At 42.6% G+C, this 12953-nt stretch overlaps 1 pseudogene across 1 annotated transcript; it reads left to right on the top strand.

Moving 5' to 3' along the window:
- Positions 1 to 6933: 6933 nt before the first annotated feature.
- On the top strand, positions 6934 to 12004 carry LOC106577198 (catechol O-methyltransferase domain-containing protein 1-like; annotated as a pseudogene). Its single transcript, XR_006760571.1, has 8 exons — positions 6934 to 6980; positions 7102 to 7115; positions 7252 to 7373; positions 9339 to 9444; positions 9609 to 9724; positions 10243 to 10297; positions 10384 to 10517; positions 11706 to 12004. The product of XR_006760571.1 is annotated as a catechol O-methyltransferase domain-containing protein 1-like (transcript).
- The last annotated feature ends 949 nt before the right edge of the window (positions 12005 to 12953 follow it).

Genomic DNA, 12953 nt, shown 5'->3' with positions numbered 1-12953 from the left:
TGTCACTTCTAAAGAAGAAACAACCCCGCAACCAGAGCCAACTGTCACCCTTAAAGAGGAGACATCCCCTAAACCAGAACTAGCAGTCACCACTAAAGTAGAAACTTCCCCAAAACCAGTGCCAGCAGTCACCCCTAAAGTAGAAACTTCTCCAAAACCAGAACCAGCAGTCAACCCTAAAGTAGAAACTTCCCCAAAACCAGACCCAACCATCACCCCTAAAGAGGAAATATCCCGTAAACCAGACTCAATCCTCACCCCAGAAACAACGACCACCCCTAAACCAGACTCAACCCTCACCCCAGAATCAACGACCACCCCTAAACCATACTCAACCCTCACCCCAGAATCAACGACCACCCCTAAACCAGACTCAACCCTCACCCCAGAATCAACGACCACCCCTAAACCATACTCAACCCTCACCCCAGAATCAACGACCACCCCTAAACCAGACTCAACCCTCACCCCAGAATCAACAACCACCCCTAAACCAGACTCAACCCTCACCCCAGATTCAACAACCACCCCTAAACCAGACTCAACCCTCACCCCAGAATCAACGACCACCTCTATGGAAGAGAGTGAAACGACGGGCAGTGGTGACAAAGCTAAGACAATCACACCACCAGAGAAACAGATTCCTGCAGTTGCAGCGAGCAAGGACTCCCACAGGGAGGTGCCAGAAAGCAACACAACTCAGGAGAAACCAGAGGAAAGTATGGACAAAGAGCCTGAGAAGGTTACAGATCCCAAAGATGGAACCCCAAAGACAGAGAGTGTGAAGACCAAGGCCTCTGAGTTAAAACCTGAACATGTTGAGATATCTATTACAAAGACATCAACAGTGAAAGAACAGGATGTATCAGCCGTGGGTTTGAAAGATCAGACAGTTGATGAGAAGATAACGGAACAAGAGCAATTTTAAATAGACGAGAACTGCTTTACAGGAGGTGATGGAGAGAGCAAAGATGACAAAACTGCGAACAGGACAAGCTGCTGAGCCAATCGCAGAGAAGCAAGCTAAACCTAAAACTCGGGACTTAACCTCTTTTTAGAATGACTAGATTTAGAGGTCAGTAGAGGTTTTCTGTAAAACTGCATGGTTAGTGCAAGCCTTTAAAGCAATATGAGAACTGCTCCGCCTTAAAATATGTCCCCCTCCCACATTCTGAAATTGTATTTATGTCTCCCACAGTTTTATCATATCATTTTATCATGGAATGTGTTACAAACCGAGGCATAGGTGTGCTTTTGGACCATGTGGATGCCTCCGAGTGGTCGGGTAGGCTGTTTGGAGTGTTCATCCGACTGGATATTTTTTATTTATTTACAATAATAATAACGTCCCCCCCACTTCCAAAATCAAAGTTGCGCCCCAGATTATGAGGCACAATTAATGAACTCCTGCAAGAGAGATGTACTGTCATATTGAATGTAACAAATCAAAAGCTCTATTTTTCTCTATCTATTTACTTCTGACCAATGGATGAAAATGTACATAGGGATGATAATGAGAATGGTTGATCATGTGATTTGATCATGCCTGAATGTGCTGAGCAATAAATGCTATTTGAAGAGCACTTCTGTTTCCAGCTATTCTTACAAACTGTGCTGTATTTCACCTGATAAGATGGTATCACATATAGAATTTGTCAGAGTTTCTCACCTATGCAGAAGCAAGGGGAATTCCAACAGCACTAGGTTGAATTCAAAATAAATCTCCCCTTCACCCGCATCCTATTTCCCCAAAGCATGGCAGAGACTCATGGTTGAGCCCTTTATATTGAACAAAAATATAAATGCAACATATTGAGTTACAGTTCATATAAGGAAATCAATCAATTGAAATAAATGTATTAGGCCCTAATCTATGGATTTCACATGACTGGGAATACAGATATGCATCTGTTGGTCACTACACCGGCTCCAACGCTCATCGGGTGGGGCAGGGCTCGCAAACTATTACAGACTACGAAGGGAAGCACAGCCGAGAGCTGCCCAGTGACACGAGCCTACCAGATGAGCTAAATAACTTCTATGCTCGCTTAGAGACAAGTTACACTGAAACATGCATGAGAGAATCAGTTGTTCCTGACGACTGTATGATCACGCTCTCCGCAGCCGATGTGAGTAAGACCTTTAAACAGGTCAACATTAACAAGGCCGCAGGGCCAGACGGATTACCAAGACGTGTACTCCGAGCATGCGCTGCACAACTGGCAAGTGTCTGCACTGACATTTTCAACCTATCCCTATCTGAGTCTGTATTACCAACATGTTTCAAGTAGACCACCATAGTTCCTGTCCCCAAGAACACTATTGTAACCTGCCTAAATGATTACCGACCCTTGGCACTCACGTCTGTAGCCATGAAATACTTTGAAAGGCTGGTCATGGCTCACATCAACATCATTATCCCAGAAACCCTAGACCCACTCCAATTTGCATACCACACCAACAGATCCACAGATGATGCAATCTCTGTTGCACTCTACACTGCCCTTTCACGCCTGGACAAAAGGAACACCTACAGTGAGAACGCTATCCATTGACTACAGCTCAGCATTCAACACCATAATGCCTTCAAAGCTGATCACTAAGCTAAGGACCCTGGGACTGAACGCCTCCCTCTGCAACTGGATCCTGGACTTCCTGAAGGGTAAGGGTAGCTTCAAGTTCCTTGGCTTCCACATCACCAACAAACTAACATGGTCCAAGCACACCAAGAAAGTCATGAAGAGGGCACGACAAAACCTATTACCCCTCAGGAGACTGAAAAGATTTGGCGTCGGTCCTCAGATCCTCAAAAGGTTTTACAGCGGCCCCATCGAGACCATCCTGACGTGTTGCATCACTGCCTGGTATGAAAACTGCTCGGCCTCCGACCGCAAGGCACTACAGATGGCAGTGCGTACGGCCCAGTATATCACTGGGGCCAAGCTTCCTGCCATCCAGGACCTCTATACCAGGCGGAGTAAGAGGAAGGCCCTAAAAATTGTCAGACTCCAGCCACCCTAGTCATAGACGTTTCTCTCTGCTACAGCACTTTTTTTGTAGGTATTTTCTTAAAACTGCATTGTTGGTTAAGGGCTTGTAAGTAAGCACTTGTTGTATTCGGCGCATGTGACAAATAAAATGTGATTTGATTTGTTACCTTAAAACCTGTTGGGGCTCGGGGGCAGTATTGAGAAATTTTGAAAAAAATATGTGCCCATTTTTAACTGCCTCCTACACCAACTCAGAAGCTAGGATATGCATATTATTAACACATTCGGATAGAAAACACTCTGAATTTTCTAAAACAGTTTGAATGGTGTCTGTAAGTATAACAAAACTCATATTGCAGGCAAAAACCTGTGAAAAATAGATAAAAAAAATGTCAATTTTGTGACTGTACTATTTAGTGTCATTGTTTTATAGATACCATAGTGAGAAAGGATTCATTTCGCAACACCTACGGCTTCCACTAGATGTCAACGATCTTTATAAAGTTGTTTGAAGCGTCTATGATAAACAGAGAGCAAATTAGAATGCAAGGAAGTTGACATGTCGTCACTTCATTTTTTTGCGCCTGCGCATAAATCTGAGAAGCGTGAGTTTGTCATTAATTGTTTATCAAGACATAGGATAGGTTGTGTGAAAATATTACTGATGTTTAACGTTAAAAATGGACCAAAAGATTAATGCTAAACAACGTTTGACATGTTTGAACGAACGTAAATAGATTATTTACTAGTTTTTTTTAGCTTTTCGGCGTGATTTTACAACCCCCCCACCACGTTTTGTGGGAGCATAATGAACGCTAACTACTTGGTGTTATTTGGACATAAATTATGAACTTTGTCAAAAGAAACCACATTTGTTCCGGACCTGGGATTCCTGGCAGTGCCTTCTGATGGAGATAATCAAAGGTAAGGGGATATTTACAATGTTATTATCGATATTAGATGATGCTAACTGTATAGCATAGCTTATTGTTCTTAGCATAGCACCCCGTTTATTGCAAAATGTGATTTCCCAGTAAAGTTATTTTGAGATCTGGCCATTCGGTAGCAATTACGAGATGATAATATATTATTCTTTGAATGACAATATTATAATTTACCAATGTTTTCGAATAGTAATTTTGTTATGTTCACGGAAGCATTTCAGAGAACAAAAAATCTGAATTTCACGCTACTGTAAAATGCTGTTTTTGGATATAAATGTGAACTTGATGGAACAAAAATTGCATGTATTGTATAACATAATGTCCTAGGAGTGTCATCTGATGGAGATTGACAAAGGTTAGTGCATAATTCTAGCTAGTTTCTGCTTTTGGTGACGCCTGACCTTGAATTGAAAATGGATGTTTGTACTTTTGTGGCTATGTACTGTCCTAACATAATCTAACTTTATGCTTTTGCCGTAAAGCCTCTTTGAAAATCGAACAATGTGGTTAGATTAAGGAGATGTTTATCATTTAAATTGTGTAAAATAGTTGATTGTTTGAGAAATTGAAATTATTAGATTTTTGATGTTTTGAATTTCCAGCCTTGTTAGCAATCCCGACTCGGGGGTTCATTGCTAACCTGTAGCCCCAACAGGTTAACAAAAAAGTTACAGGTGTGGATCAGAAAACCAGTCAGTATCTGGTGTGACCAATATTTGCCTCATGCAGTGCGACACATCTCCTTGATCTCGTCACGATATCTCTGTGCATTCAAATTGCCATTGATAAAATGCATTTGTGTTCATTCTCCATAGCTTATGCCTGCCCATACCATAACCCCACCGCCACCATGGGGCACTCTGTTTACAACGTTGACATCAGCAAACCGCTCGCCCACAGTATCAAGACTATGCATATCCTTGCTTCAGGTCCTGAGCTACAGGCAGTTAGATTTTGGTATTTTAGCCGGAAATTGAAAAAAGGTTCCGATCCTTAACTGGGCTTTCTGCCCAGTTTGACTGAACAGTGTTGCTCATACTCAACCCCAATGTTATGCCACCGGGGGCAATGCATGGTACATCTTGTCACGTTTACTCCTGCCCCACTCTCTGGCACTCATTGTCGCCAGTTTACTTATTATTATGCACACCTGCCACCATCATTATGCGCACCGGCAGTACGTCCAACCAGCAGACCACGTGTAACCACGCCAGTCCAGGACCTCCACATCTGGCTTCTTCACCTGTGGAATCATCTCAGACCAGCCTCCCGGACAGCTGATGAAACTGTGGGTTTGCACAACCCAGGTGAGTCTCATGAGGATGAGACTCACCTGGACTCCATCACTTCTGATTACCTCCACTATATCTGTCATTCCCTTTGGCTGTTTCCCCAGGCAGTATTAGTTATCTTTCTCATGTCCAGATGCTAAACTCTTGTTTTGGATTGTTCTATTTATTATAAAATTCGCCCCCTGTACTTGCTTCCTAACTCCCAGTGTCTGCGTTACACATCTAGTATTTGTATGTATTATTTGACCCTCTGTACTGCATACAGTGAGCTTTAAACATTGGTTCCCTATGGCTGACACCTTGGAAACTCCACTGTTACATCATGGGGATCATGGGATGGTGTCTGGAAAACACATTGTGAGGAAAGTGTTCTTGTGAAACATCTACATACAGAGTGGTCGATATATTGTCCCTCACCCTAAAAGGATAGTTCAAAACAAACACACATGGAGGCCAGTGGACTTTCCCATCCACTCTGTATAAATTGTAGACCCACATTCCCTCAATACAGTCTCTTTGGTGTTCACACTATATAGCTGAATAGACACACTTCCAAAATGGCTCCAGATATCAAGATGTGTTTCTGCATTCAGCTTGTTCTTGCTCTAACAGGTAAATATCTCGCTATGCAATTTTTCCATTAGAGAGGAGGCAAATGTTTTTATTTAACCTTTGTTTAACTAGGCAAGTCAGTTAAGAACAAATTCTTATTTACAATGACAGCCTACCGGGGAACAGTGGGTTAACTGCCTTGTTCAGGGGCAGAATGATAGATTTTTACCTTGTCAGCACGGGGATTCGATCCAGCAACCTTTCGGCTCTAACCACTAGGCTACAGTACCTGCTGACTAGGGGGGAGACTTAGGCTCAGGGGCCTCATTTATAAACATTTACATACATACAGAATGTACGCCAAAATGTGCGTGCACCAATTTCACACAAGAGTTTGAATTTATAAAAACTGAACTTGACTTGAAAATGTGCTCACCTTCCAGCAAACCTTCGACTGTGTATGTACTTTCTAGTGGTTGAAGTTTTGCATTGCAAGCAGGCAAGTAGATTAGTGTGATGTGCATACAAACAATTACCATGTGCATCTCTCATTTAACTGGGCCTATTAGATATGTTAGTAATTCAGAAAGGAAGCTGGTTTATAACATACAGTAGAATTTAACAGGTGAACAGACATATGACATTTTGCATTGAAGTGTGTAAGTGAGTAGACAATGTTCTAGAATTTGCTCAGTGCAGCAGTGTAGGTTGGAGAAAAAGTAAACGCAAAACAATAGGTCCTATTGAATTCAAACGGTCTGTTTACAGGTCCACAGCTATTTGCCTTTGTTTTTGTCTTTCATAAACTTTTTGTCTGTCAGATAGCCACGAAACATACATATGTATGCCATGCACCAAGTTTAGTGTGCAATTTACTCAATGGTTATAAATGAGACAACTATCTCGCCAGTCACTTTTTCAAATGATGTGGTTAATAAGAGTTGGCTGTTAAGAAACACTTAGTTAGTACCCTAGCAATCGCTGCAAACATAGATAGATTGCTAGCCAACAAGAAAGAGTGGCAAAACAGAGCCTCCACACAAGGTGGTTTACAAGCTGCAAAGGCAAGTCTGCATGCTGGACATCAGGGGCAGCCAGAGCAGCTTGTCCCCACATGGAACTCTGAGTTGGTAGATCATTTGAATATCCAAGTGCATGCACATCTCATTGGCTGAGCTGGCAAAATCAGCTGTTTTTGACCAGTAAGCCCACACCATTCTGTTTTTTTCCTTACAGGCCAAACGAGGGCACAGACTCAGAGAATATCCATGTTTTTAACATCTTTAAGCACTGGAATTTCTTATCCTGATGTTGACAGTAAAGAATTCTTTACAAAGGTTAACTTGCTAAATCCTGAACACGCTGTAATCAATATTTGCCATGGCTGCGAACACGGCTTTGGGGCTGACAATCAAAATGACCTTTAAAATGACCATGCAAAACTAAATTTGTAACTGATGTGTTTTTGGTCAGGCACAGGAATAGGATCTGCCCTGCCAGGTAAGAGCCACAGTGGAGGTAAGAACGACCCAGTGCTGCAGTATGTCGTGAAAAACTCACTGAGAGAACATCCTGTCATGACCAAACTCAGACTGGTAAGGCTGGACTGGGTTAGAGCCAGGGTTAGGATTGTGGTTGTTTTTGAGGCAAGTGTTAGGGTTGAACCGGGATGAGGGCATGAAACTAGGGCTAGGGTTGGACTGGTAAGACTGGACTGGGTTAGAGCCAGGGTTAGGGTTGAGGTTGAGCCTAGTGTTAGGGTTGAACCGGGATGAGGACATGAAACTAGGGTTGGGGTTGGACTGGTAAGACTGGACTGGGTTAGAGCCAGGGTTAGGGTTGAGGTTGAGGCTAGTGTTAGGATTGAACCGGGATGAGGACATGAAACTAGGGTTGGGGTTGGACTGGTAAGACTGGACTGGGTTAGAGCCAGGGTTAGGGTTGAGGTTGAGGCTAGTGTTAGGGTTGAACCGGGATGAGGACATGAAACTAGGGTTGGGGTTGGACTGGTAAGACTGGACTGGGTTAGAGCCAGGGTTAGGGTTGAGGTTGAGGCTAGTGTTAGGGTTGAACCGGGATGAGGACATGAAACTAGGGCTAGGGTTGGACTGGTAAGACTGGACTGGGTTAGAGCCAGGGTTAGGGTTGAGGTTGAGGCTGGTGTTAGAGTTGAACCGGGATGAGGACATTAAACTAGGGTTGGGGTTGGACTGGTAAGACTTAGGTAGAACCAGGGTGTTTATGAAATGAAAAGCAGGAATGTACTATACATACAAACCAGATAGATACAGAGAGATACTGTTTTTCTACATTATCATGACAGTTAAATAGGCTACTATAGCCACTAGAGGTCAGCACAGCACTATACAAACACTGTGCTGAGAAGCTGCAGTCAGCAACACGGCGTAATCACAATGTTTGATTAGATTACGTCATAAAAAAGTCCTGTTTTAGTCTTTATTTGTCGATGTTTGAAATCAAATTTTGAGTTAAAAGCTCTATAACAAAGCTTTCTTAGTGTCCAATAAGCTTTCTCAACCCTTAACCTTGTTCTGAACACCTCCAAAACAAAGGTCATGTATGGCAAGACGGTACACTGTCCTTCTCTCAGCACAAATCAAAGCTGCAGGCTAAAGTTAAATCTAGACTTTGTTTCCTCTATCGTAATCGCTCCTCTTTCACCCCAGCTGCCAAACTAACCCTGATTCAGATGACCATCCTACCCATGCTAGATTATGGAGATGTCATTTCTAGATCGGCAGGTAAGGGTGCTCTCGCTAGATGTTCTTTACCATTTGCCATCAGATGTGCCACCAATGCTCCTTATAGGACACATCACTGCACTCTATACTCCTCTGTAAACTGGTCATCTCTGTATACCCGTCGCAAGACCCACTGGTTGATGCTTATTTATAAAACCCTATTAGGCCTCACTCCCCCCTATCTGAGATATCTACTGCACCTCTTATCCACCACATACAACACCCATTCTGCCAGTCACATTCTGTTAAAGGTCCCCAAAGCACACAAATCCCTGGGCCGCTCGTCTTTCAGTTCGCTGCAGCTAGCGACTGAAACGAGCTGCAACAAACACTCAAACTAGACAGTTTTATCTCAATCTCTTCATTCAAAGACTCAATCATGGACACTCTTACTGACAGTTGTGGCTGCTTTGAATGATGTATTGTTGTCTTTACCTTCTTGCCCTTTGTGCTGTTGTCTGTGCCCAATAATGTTTTGTGCTACTATCATGTTGTGTTGCTACCATATTGTTGTCATGATGTGTTGCTACTATGCTGTGTTGTCATGTGTTGCTGCCTTCCTATGTTGTTGTCTTAGGTCTCTCTTTATGCAGTGTTGTGTTGTCTCTCTTGTCGTGATGTGTGTTTTGTCCTATATTTAAAAATATATATATTAACAAAAATACATTAATCACAGCCCCCGTCCCCACAGGAGGCCTTTTGCCTTTTGATAGGCCGTCATTGAATTTGTTCTTAACTGATTCACCTAGTTAAATAAAGGTTAAATCAATTAAAAATTCTCCTTCCTTGATGTTGCAGAAAACCCTTGAGGACCCATGAAGCATCATGCTGGTTGCTAGTGAACAAGCACAACTGATGGCTAATCTGGCCAAACTGATCAATGCCAGCAAAACCATTGAAATTGGTATGTAATGATAAAACAAGCTTAATACTGAAAACATTTAATGTTACTCTATTATTTGGAATATATTTCATTGTGCCAATCTTTTCATAATTCACTAATTCTGAATTAACTTCCCTCATTCTAGTATCAGAAGAGACTAATGTTAATATTTTCCTTCTCTCCAGGGATGTACACGGGGTACAACACCCTGAACATGACGTTGGTTGTACCAGAGAAGGGTCAAGTGGTAGCATGTAAAATAGACGACTACGTGAACATTGCTAAACCTTTCTTTAAAGAGGTCAGATCAACATTCCGCTTGTCGTTCAGCTAGTTTACTTGCTCCAATATTCCTCTAGACAGGAATTAGATCTGTTTGTCCAGTATTCAACCCCAATACAACATCTAAGCCCATTCAACTCATTGGAATTCAGAAACATCGATTGTCTCCCCAAAAGCTTCAATACAGCATATTCAGTATCTAACATCTGTCAGTCAGACTTCAAAAAGTGCTGTGGGTGGAGTAGTGAGGCCGTCTGCTCAGAAGAAAGTGTCTACGAAAGGTGCAAAGCCTAGCAGCAGAGAATCCCTACAATGAACTTAATGCCCCCTCCAAACCCCAACAGTAGGAATACTACTGTACACAACACAGGTCAACCATTGTGACAGAAACTGGTTGCTATTGTCTGCTTCAAACCATCTAAACTCGAAATCAAGTCAAAATGTCATTTAAAGCACATTGAAAAATCTCAATGGACTTAACAGTACAGATGCCTAGACAATGAAAGACATGTAACTAACTACCTTTCTCTTTTCTAGGCCGGAGTCGAGGATAAAATTAATGTCCGTATTCAAATGTGTATAAAAACACTGGGTAGGTGACTGATTTTAAAGAACCCGAACACGAATCCGTTGTGAAACGGGTCAATCCTTTTCAACGTGATCTTTTGTTTGTCCTAGATGAGTTGATAGCTGCTGGGGAAGCTGGAACATATGACTCTGTGTTCATCGATGCGGATAAACGGAACTATGACAGATATTATGAGAAGTCTCTTGAGCTTGTGAGACAAGGGGGCATCATTGCCATCGATAATGTGAGTAGCCTATGCCCAAAATTGTATTCCTACAAGCGAGTCGTGATTTTGAAAATGATTTGAATAATGCCAGCTTGCAATCGATTTGATCTAATAAGCTAACTGAGGTAAAGATGCATGAAAAGATAGGCCTACATATAAAACACAGAGAAATATGGCAACCTATCACCTCTGTCCTCAGTTTAAGCCTCTCTCCTCACCTGTCTCCCCTTCACCTCACTCCTCTAACCTGTCTATCTGATTACCCTTCCTTGACCTGTCCAATACCTGTCCACCTAATTACCCTTCATTGACCTGTCTAAAACCTGTCCACCTAATTACCCTTCATTGACCTGTCTATCACCTGTCTATCTAATTACCCTTCCTTGACCTGTTTATCACCTGTCTATCTAATTACACTTCCTTCACCTGTCTATCACCTGTCTATCTAATTACCTTTCCTAGACCTGTCTATCACCTGTCTATCTAATTACCCTTCCTTGACCTGTCTATCACCTGTCTATCTAATTACCTTTCCTTCACCTGTCTATCACCTGTCTATCTAATTACACTTCCTTCACCTGTCTATCATCTGTCTATCTAATTACCTTTCCTTGACCTGTCTATCACCTGTCTATCTAATTACCTTTCCTTGACCTGTCTATCGCCTGTCTATCTAATTACCCTTCCTTGACCTGTCTTCACCTGTCCATCTAATTACTCTTCCTTGACCTGTCTATCACCTGTCTATCTAATTACTCTTCCTTGACCTGTCTATCACCTGTCTATCTAATTACCCTTCCTTGACCTGTCTATCACCTGTCCATCTAATTACACTTCCTTGACCTGTTGATCACCTGTCTATCTAATTACACTTCCTTCACCTGTCTATCATCTGTCTATCTAATTACCTTTCCTTGACCTGTCTATCTAATTACCTTTCCTTGACCTGTCTATCGCCTGTCTATCTAATTACCCTTCCTTGACCTGTCTTCACCTGTCCATCTAATTACTCTTCCTTGACCTGTCTATCACCTGTCTATCTAATTACCCTTCCTTGACCTGTCTATCACCTGTCCATCTAATTACCCTTCCTTGACCTGTTGATCACCTGTCTATCTAATTACACTTCCTTCACCTGTCTTTCTGACCTTCTGACCACAGAACACCTCACTTGTATCTCTGATCCCCCCCACCTTCTCCCCCCAGGTACTCTGGAGTGGTAAAGTGGTGGACCCTGCTCCTGATGACCTGACCTCCCAGGCTCTGGACAAGCTCAACAAGAAACTCCACACAGACCAGAGGATCGATCTGAGCATGCTCACTGTGGGCGACGGACTCACCCTGGCCATCAAACGCTAACAATAACCCATGCTAACTCATACTAACCCGTGATGACTCATGCTTAATGCATGCTTACTCCAAACCCACTGTGATTTATTGGGGATTTTTTTGAGATGTGGTAAACATGAAGGGCTGGAATAAATAGATGTTATTTTCAACAAGTACTGTACGAGTGAGATTCAGTTTCTACTTGAAATTCGAAAGCATGCCAGCCTCTGTCTCAGTAAGAGCTAAATTACTACCTTTGACTCCCAGAGATTATATTTTTTCAGGGTGGGACTAAAATCCTTTTTATTAGATTTCAATTGAGTACAGGCTTAACTGAATGACAACAGAATACCATATGGTAGTTTTGGGGTAGGCCTCGTCTCAGAGGAATGCTCCACAGAACCAGATGCTGATAACAGATTGCCCTATGCTGGACAGCTGGCATCGAAACCCTCCAGCTGGGAGAAGAGGGATCCGATGACGGCTCTCCAGGTTACATGCTGGTGGAGAGGTGGGAGGTCTTTGGAAGACTTTTGCTCCAAAATATCAAGTGAGACACAAGGGGTGAGCTGACATATTCCCCTGGATTTATGCCCATTGGTTGACAGAAAGGGAAGTGATTATTGCACGAGTGAGTCCATAGGTTAATCAGCATGCATGGTGGAAATGCCTTAGTGTGCCATGCTCATTGGCGGAAGTTAATAGGCGAAGGACATTCCACCCGCTTGCTAATGGTAAAGAGGAAGAGAGACGTGAGGCTATCCTGATGAGGTGTCAATAAAAACACTAACATACAAATTCCTGCTATGCTGACTAGTGAGATAGGAAGCAAGCAATGTGAATTATAGAGTTTACAAGGTGAATGAAATGACGATCCATTCAGACCAGCCTTACTGACTGAACTTTCCTAACTACATTTCAAGTACAGCAGTGGTCACCAACCGGTCGATCTCCAAGGCATTCCTAGTCGATCACCAAACAATTCTGTAAAAAACCCAAGGATAAAGCCTTCGGTTCTTTATTTTTCTATGTTTTTGTTGCTGTTGGGGGTAGGTGCACTTGGTTCAGCAGCCCTTGCACCAGGAAGGCAAAGTGTTCACATTTTTAACCATTTCATGTGTCTGA

This window comes from Salmo salar, chromosome ssa18, assembly GCF_905237065.1.
Source record: "Salmo salar chromosome ssa18, Ssal_v3.1, whole genome shotgun sequence".
In the NCBI taxonomy this organism is placed as follows: Eukaryota; Metazoa; Chordata; class Actinopteri; order Salmoniformes; family Salmonidae; genus Salmo; species Salmo salar.
Note: the sequence above shows the minus strand (reverse complement) of the source record. Positions and strands in the feature narration are given on the sequence as shown.